Source organism: Wolffia australiana, chromosome 1 (genome assembly GCF_029677425.1).
Source record: "Wolffia australiana isolate 7733 chromosome 1, ASM2967742v1".
Taxonomy (NCBI): domain Eukaryota; kingdom Viridiplantae; phylum Streptophyta; class Magnoliopsida; order Alismatales; family Araceae; genus Wolffia; species Wolffia australiana.
The window spans coordinates 14,728,033-14,736,114 of NC_135835.1; positions in this window are offsets into that span (position 1 = coordinate 14,728,033).

Consider the following 8,082-nt stretch of genomic DNA (forward strand, 5'->3'; position numbering starts at 1 on the left):
TCTTCTGGTTATTCCTCTTCGTCTTCTTATTCCTATTCATCTTCTTCAACTTTTCATCTTTTTGTTGTTTTTGTTCTTCTTACTCGGCTTCTTATTCTTCTTATTCTGCATCCTCTTTCTCCCCTTCTTATTCTTATTCTTCTTTTTCTACTTCGTTTTCTCCTTCTTCTTCTTCTCCTTCTTATTCTTCTTCCTCTTCTTCTTCTTCTACTTCTTCTGTTCTTCTTATTCTTCTTCTTCTTTTTCCTCTTCTTCTTCTTCTTGTTTTTCCTCTTCTTCTACTGTGGATCTTCTTCTTCTTCTGAATTTTATTATTCTTCTCCTTCTCCATCTGCTTATTCTTCTTCTCCTTGTACCTCTTCTTCCTCTTTTTCTTCTGTTTTTTCTTCTTCCATTTCTTCTGGTTATTCCTCTTCTTCTTCTTATTCCTATTCATCTTCTTCTTCTTTTCATCTTTTTCTTCTTCTTCTTCTTCTTACTCTGCTTCTTATTTTTCTTATTCTGCGTCCTCTTTGTCCCCTTCTTATTCTTATTATTCTTTTTCTTTTTCGTTTTCTCCTTCTTCTTCCTCTCCTTCTTATTCTTCTTCCTGTTATTCTTCTTCTTCTTTTCTGCTTATTCTTCTTCTTTTTTTTCCTCTTCTTCGTCTTGTTTTTCTTCTTCTACTCCGGTTCTTCTTCTTCTTCTAAATTTTTTAGTTTTTCTCCTTGTCTATCTGCTTCTTTCTTCTCCTTCTACCTCTTCTTCCTCTTTTTCTTTTTGTTCTACTTCTGCTTCTTCTGGTTATTCCTCTTGATCTTCTTATTCCTATTAATCTTCTTCTTCTTTTCATCATCTTCTTCTTCTTCTTACTCTGCTTCTTATTCTTCTTATTCTGCGTATTCTTTTTTCCCTTCTTATTCTTATTCTTCTTTTTCTTCTTCGTTATCTTCTTCTTCCTCTGATTCTTCTTCTTCTAGTGTGGTTTTTCTTCTGGTTATTCCTGTTCATCTTCTTATTCTTATTCATCTTAGTCCTCTTGTTCCTCTTCTACTTGAAGTGAAATCTTTATCTACTTTGATCCTCTTTCATGCTTTACTAGTTTTCTTTCTTTGTTTTGAAATGAGTTTTCAAATGATCAGTACATGTTCTATGGGATCATTACATGATCATAAATGAAACTCTATGATGGAAGATGGTACGCCCCCCCAGCTGCAGACCACTACAGAAATGTCTGCAGAAGAAGACGCTCGCAATAGCCCAACCACGAGAATAAAAAAACCTCACCTTAATTCATGTGATGCAGTAAGGTTCTTCGCTGACATAGGTGAGAAACAGTTTAAATGCACCTTGTGTGGCACTATTGTAGACTACAACAGGTATCACTGTAGTACCCCTTTGTGGCAGCACCTGGAAAGGTTCCATCGCAAATTATTCCAGCCTTTGAAAGGAAAGACAGGTCAACCAGTACAAGAGCGATCTGTTGTAGAGATGTTTGCTGCTGGAGACACGAAGAAACATTTTTACACTGGACGTATGATAAAGAAGACCAAAGAAGAACTAGTGCGGTTCATATGTTTGTATGACTCACTATGTACCATTATTAAGAAGAAATATTTCATACGGCTTTTTCGTTATATTGCGCAAGAATAAATACTACTCCCATCCGTGAGGGCTGTGAAGGCAAAAGCCTTCGCACTATACCAAGATATGAAGAGATTTGTTCAGAAAAATTTAGCAGCGGTTGCTCGAGTGTCGCTGACACTTGACGCGTGGACATCCGAGAACAACATCGCTTTCCTCGGTGTCACAGTGCATTGGGTAGACTCCGAGTGGACATTATGCGAGCATGTTCTAGGAATACGCCAATTGAGTGGCTCCCACTCTGGTGAAAATATGAGTGCACGCGTTCTTGAAGTATTGGAGGAATTTGATTTGAGGAAAAAGGTATGGGTTACGGCATAAAAACTTTTTGTATTTTCTTTATGTGTTTTAATACATTGATGAATCCAAGATACGCAGGTGTGTGCAATTACTATGTACTACGCGTTGAACAACAGAAAGATGATAACTATTCTAGAGGAGCGTTTGAAGTTAGAAAGCCCTCATTTTAGTGTAAGATGCCACATGCTTTGCGTAGCGCATGTGTTGAACCTTGTTTTCCAGGCTGGGATGAGCTCACTATGCATGTCAGATGTGCCATCAGAGTCATTGATTATAGAAGAGGATGATATGGCCGGTATGCACGATGTTGAGCAAGGAAGCATACTTCCTACGTTCTATGCGTCTAATTTGGGCAATGTCATAAACTGACTTCGCGAGATAGTAGCAAGAATACGCGGTTCAACTCAGAGTCAACAATGCTATGTAGCATTATGTAAGCAGTTTGGTCTGCCTGATCATAGAAAAATTTCATTGGACTGTCCAACGAGATGGAATTCTACGTATGCCATGTTAGTGGCTGCTGTCGAGAAGAAGTGTTACGGAAACAAGTTTTATGTGACGAGGAATGGGCAATTGTCAAAGATTTTGCGGGTATATTGCAACCCCTTCAGTTGGCTGTTACAGTAGCATGTCGTTCAAAAGAACCCACAACAAGTGAAGCAATTGTTATTATCAAAGCAGTGATGAGACATCTCAATGGTGTAATGTTAGGAATTAGAGAGGGAAATATTTTGCGAGTGAACAGTGTTATGTCCACTGAGCAACGGACATCAATGTACAAGGCTTGCAAGGCGATGAAGGGTAAGATGAGTAGATATTCATCAGTCCTCACTCACAACACAGCCTTCATCGTTGCTGCCCTCGTTGATCCCTCCATGTAGTTACATTTACTAGACCGCGACCAACGGGATGAAACAATCGTGTATGTGCAACACTTACTAGAGTCCCCAAATATCACCGACGATAGCAACATCATTCGTTCAGATTCCTCGGCCTGCTTCGACCGGAATGGACATCTACAACATTCTTCAATGAAGCACTGGACGAGTTGTTATTGAGTAGTGAGCAAACGCCAACCATTACCCCAGGACACGAGCTAGATGTGTACATGAGCTCGCCTCCTCTCAAGGGGACTGAACCATTGCATTGGTGGAAGTAAGAGGTGAACATTCATATCCAAGGCTGGCAACGATTGCGAAGGTATTCCTATCGGTCTGCGTAACGAGTGCTCCATCAGAAAGATTCTTCTCTGCTGATCGTACAGTCATCAACTACAAATGTTCAAGGTTGACGGCTGAGAGCGTTGAATTATTGATGACACTAAAGTTTTGGTGGCGAGCAGAAGAGGGTGAAGACACCGACGTAAAGCAATTAGATGAAGACAGTGATGAGGATCCCATGGTATGCTTCACTGCTTGCTAATTTATTATATCCTTTTAGTTGGGTAAACTCTTTTTAAGCAGCTAATCTCATATAATATGAATCATATTAGCTATTTATCATTGGTCTACCTCTTATGATGAATTGTGGCTTCTCTCACAGTGTTGAACCCTTCTAGATTTGAAATGAGGCAAAAACATTTTGAAGGGAGGAGCATGATTCTCTAATCTATTTGGTAACCACCTCTTCATCTTCATTGCCTTATCTATTTTGTTATCTTTCTCTCTACAGCTTTATATGTATCCATACTCTGATGTTTTCATTGTCTTATCGCTCTCTCCCTCTTCATTTGCATCTCTTCATCTCTTTAGTTATACATCTCTCTACAGCTCCTTGTGTAACCGTACTCTGGTTTTCCAACTCTCCATCTTCATCACTTGATCTATTTGGTAACCATATTTTCATCTTCATCACTTTAAGGTCTCTTTACATCTTTATCTCAATCACAAACAACTTTTCATATTTATGTCATTGGTCTCCTTTCATTCGTTGAAAACGCAGCGGTCATGGCCATGTTAAAAATTACATTATGTCTTTATGATGATATATTACAGATGGGCAATGCAGCGGAGTGAGGAGGTGCCATTGCTGCAGTGATAGAATGCTTTGAATGTCATCTTTTCTCAAGCCTCTTATCAAAAACACAATCCTGATTTTGGCCCTTCGCTTAACTGTGGATGTTTTTGGATTTGCAAAAAATATTTTGACAGGAATTTTGTAAGAAGCTTGACAACCGCTGTCGTGAATTAAACTGTTAAATTTACATTATTCTTTGCCTTAGAAATGAAACAGAAGAAGAAGAAGAAGAAGAAGAAGAAGAAGAAGCAGGAGCAGGAGGAGGAGGAGGATGAGGAGGAGGACGAGGACAAGGACGAGGAGGAGGACGAGGAGGTGGTGGAGGAGAATAAGGAGGAGGAGAAGGAAGGAAGGATAATGAGAAAGAGACGGAGAAGGAAGGAAGGAGAAGGAGAAAGAGAAGGAGAGAAGGAGAAGAAGACGCAGAAGGAGAAGGAGAGGGAGAAGGAGAGGGAGAAGGAGAAGGAGAAGGAGGAGGAGGAGGAGGAGAAGGAGAAGGAGAATTTTACCACTTAAAATTTTAAAAGGAGAAGGAGGAGCTAAGTTCATCATGTTTGATATTTATTCTTTCAAAATTTTAAAATGAGTTTTAAACAATTTATTTATTAATAAAATACTACAATTTAAATAATTTTTCCTAAAAAATGATGATTCCAATTTTATGGATTAATCATAGTAATTTTAGCAATTATATTATGAGTTAAACATAGTAATTTTACCACTTATATTAAGTATGAAACATCTAATAATTTTATTTTCCACGTCGGCTTAAAAAAAACATATGTGTTTTGGTGCGTTGTGCGGTGCGCTTTTCTGCGCAAAAGCGCACTGCACACCGCACATGCCATTTGGTGCGTGCAAAAATTCGCACACTCGGTGCAAATTTTCGCCCCACACCGCACGGCCAACTCTACTATCTCTCTCTATATTCTCCATCATTTTCCAATTCAAATCTTTAAAAAGTCACCTTAAAGAATAGTTTTTAAACCTTCAAAATCTGTTTTTTTCCTTCACCGACACTGTTGTGCGGTTGTGCGCACTACACGGCAGTGCCAGTGGTAGCGAGAGCACTCTCCGCTCGCACGCTTGTCGGCGCGACTGCTGGGCAAGAGGGTACCCTCTGTCAGGACTTGGCCAAAATTGGCTAAATTCTTACTGATTTGGGTCGACTTTAAGTGGGCTGACTGATCAGGCCGGCCTACGCAGAGCCAATTTGGGTGCAACCCAAAGGCCCAAATGTGAAAGGCCCCACTAGCGCCACCACCCTCCGCCACCGCCGCCGGCGGCAATCAAGGAAAAAGATAAAATATTAATTTTTGGTACCTAAAAATTGCAAAAAATAAAAAAATTTAGAAAAATTAGGAAAATTATTTTCTGCTTTTAAAAATTGCAAATAAATCAGGAAGATTCCCTAAAATTAATATGATCAATTTATAGTGATTTCAACATTAAAATTTTTTAATAAATCTATAAATCGCATTTTTATTATTTCTAGCATTTTTAATTGTGAATTTAATTCTACAAAATTTTAAAAATATTAGTTTTCAATTTCTAGTGTTAATTAAAACTAGAAAAAATTAGAATTAAATATTTTTTAGTGTTTTTTATTTTATTTCTGCTTCAGTTTAAATGTTAGAAAATTGTATAAATTAATAAAAATCAAGTAAAATCCCAGAATTTATTTCTCTCATTTTTAAACTCACTTCCTTCTCTTCGAGCTTAAGAAAAATTCTAAAATTGTATATCTGCCTCTCTGGGGATTGACCCCTTACTGGCCCTATATTAATGATAGAGTATTTAATAAAAGTTTCATAAATATTGTTGTTTAAGTCTGAATTTAAAAAATGGCATTAAATCCTTTAAATTTGGACGTATGAATAACTAGATACGTTGAAGGAGGGTAATGTCCACATGGAGAATTGGAAATTTATATCTTCTAAATAGTGGTAAGGAAGGGGGTCGGGTATTTTCTAAGATATTGTAAAGAGAGTTTTAAGAAATGTAAAAGTGAGAAAATGAGATTAGATCCCTTAAATTTGGAGTTATGAATAACCAGATAAATTGGAGGGTAATGTCCACATGGAGAATTGGAAATTTATATCTTCTAAATAGTGGTAAGGAAGGGGTCGGGTATTTTCTAAGATATTATATAGAGAGAGATTGTAACAAATGTAAAAGTGAGAAAGTCATAATTAAAATTTTCTAAGATGTGAATAAAAACAAAATGTGGACATTATAAAAGGTTAATAAGTACAGTAAGACATATAAAAGGTATATATGTTGGACCAACAAGGAGTTGCCTAAATGGATGGATTGGAATGATAATGTATAAAGGTGATAAATTATGGATGATTTAGGTCACCTCTGATTGATTATTAATGTAGATAGGTGATGTGGTTGAGATTATTTCAATTTTAAATGTATCGATCTAAATAAAAAGTTGTTGAGAAGACAATGACAGTAAAGATGCAAAAAATATATTGGATTGATCTCTGCTTCCAAGATCAGGCAATTTCCCCTGAAAGATGACCTTCGCCAACTCTTTATTGACATCATCCCTTACTCATATACGGAACACTAAAAAATCCTAATGGTTCATAATATCAATCATTTGAATTTGTATTTGATGTAGGTGTATTTTCAAGATAGGTTTTTTATAGAGCTCTTGGAATATATGTGTAGGCCTCAAGATGTGAATGGTATGAGTAATAACATGATAAATATTTCCATAATTCTATGTATTTCAAATGGTTTAAAAATCCAAATTCTGACTATTTGAATATCATTTTATGTATATTTTAGGTCTTTTGACTATACATATTTGGCGTCTATGCCAAGAATGTTTATTATTGTTGAAGTTCCATTTTTACAGAAAATGTCAAGAATTAAATGGTATGATTATCAATGTGGTGAATCAATCAAAGTGATTTTTCAACCGATTGGTCTGTGTTGGAGCAATTAGGGGGACATAGAACAAATCATGAATCCTTCCACTAAATCCTCAAGGGGACCATGATATTCAAATCATGAAGCTCCATATCAACTAAATAATATGAATTAGTGGCATTAGGAGATATTGGGAAATGATAAATTTTCATTTTAGTAATCATTCCCATGTATAAAAATTATATTCCTCTCTCCCTTCAACTCATTTTGGACATGCTTTATAAGCAGCTATCCTGCAGGACAAGGTTCTCCAGAATCATGCTTGCTCAACCAGGTTGATGTAATTGTTTGAAGTATTCATCCTTGACAAATATAAGAATACAACTTTAACGACATGGATTGAGGGCTTCATATTATCAAATTTTGAATGGGATATGGTCAAAATTAAAAAAAAAAAAACTATTAAATTTTAATGAGATATGCTAGATTGGGAAATGAATTATGAAATACTAAAATTCCAAATATAGAGGGAATTTGATATTTAACTGGGATCCATTCAAAATTTTAAACATGAAAAATAGAATGGGAAATTCTATAGGAGAAATGCTAGATACGGAAAGTCAACGCGGAAAAATAATATTCCAAATCTAGAGAAATTAAATAAGGGAGTTATTCTAGAAATAGAAAAAAAAAGAAAATTGGCTAAATTTTATTTTTTAGGACAATTTGAAATGGATCTATAAATCTATGATACTGATGAAGATGAAATACATTGGAGACATGTTCATGCTTTATATCCTGATTATAAATTAAATCCAAAGCTCCTAATTCATAATATCCACCAAGGCCATGTAGATGCCACCCATGTCTTGGCATTATGGAAATGTTCAAGATGAATTCAAACGACTAAGAAGAAACTTAAACTTTCTATCCTAGAAGCAAGAAATATATACTTAAAAGCAGTTGTGTCCTGCCTTGCTAATTAGGGGATGGTGAGTTTGTTTTCTTTTTTTCTGTGTTTCTGGATTTAATGAACAAAATTTAACCATAAGGATGGATAGAAGGTTAAAATAAGAGACTACTCTCAAAATTTGAGCGCCGCTAGACAACTGGAGCTCTAGATATTGTGATATTTAATTGAATTAATCTCAGCCGTTTGAATTTTATCTCTCTTTTATGCATCACCAACTGGATCCAGAGCTGAGACGTGGTTCACTGTGATCATGTTATGAATCACCCACCTATCATGGGTGCCTC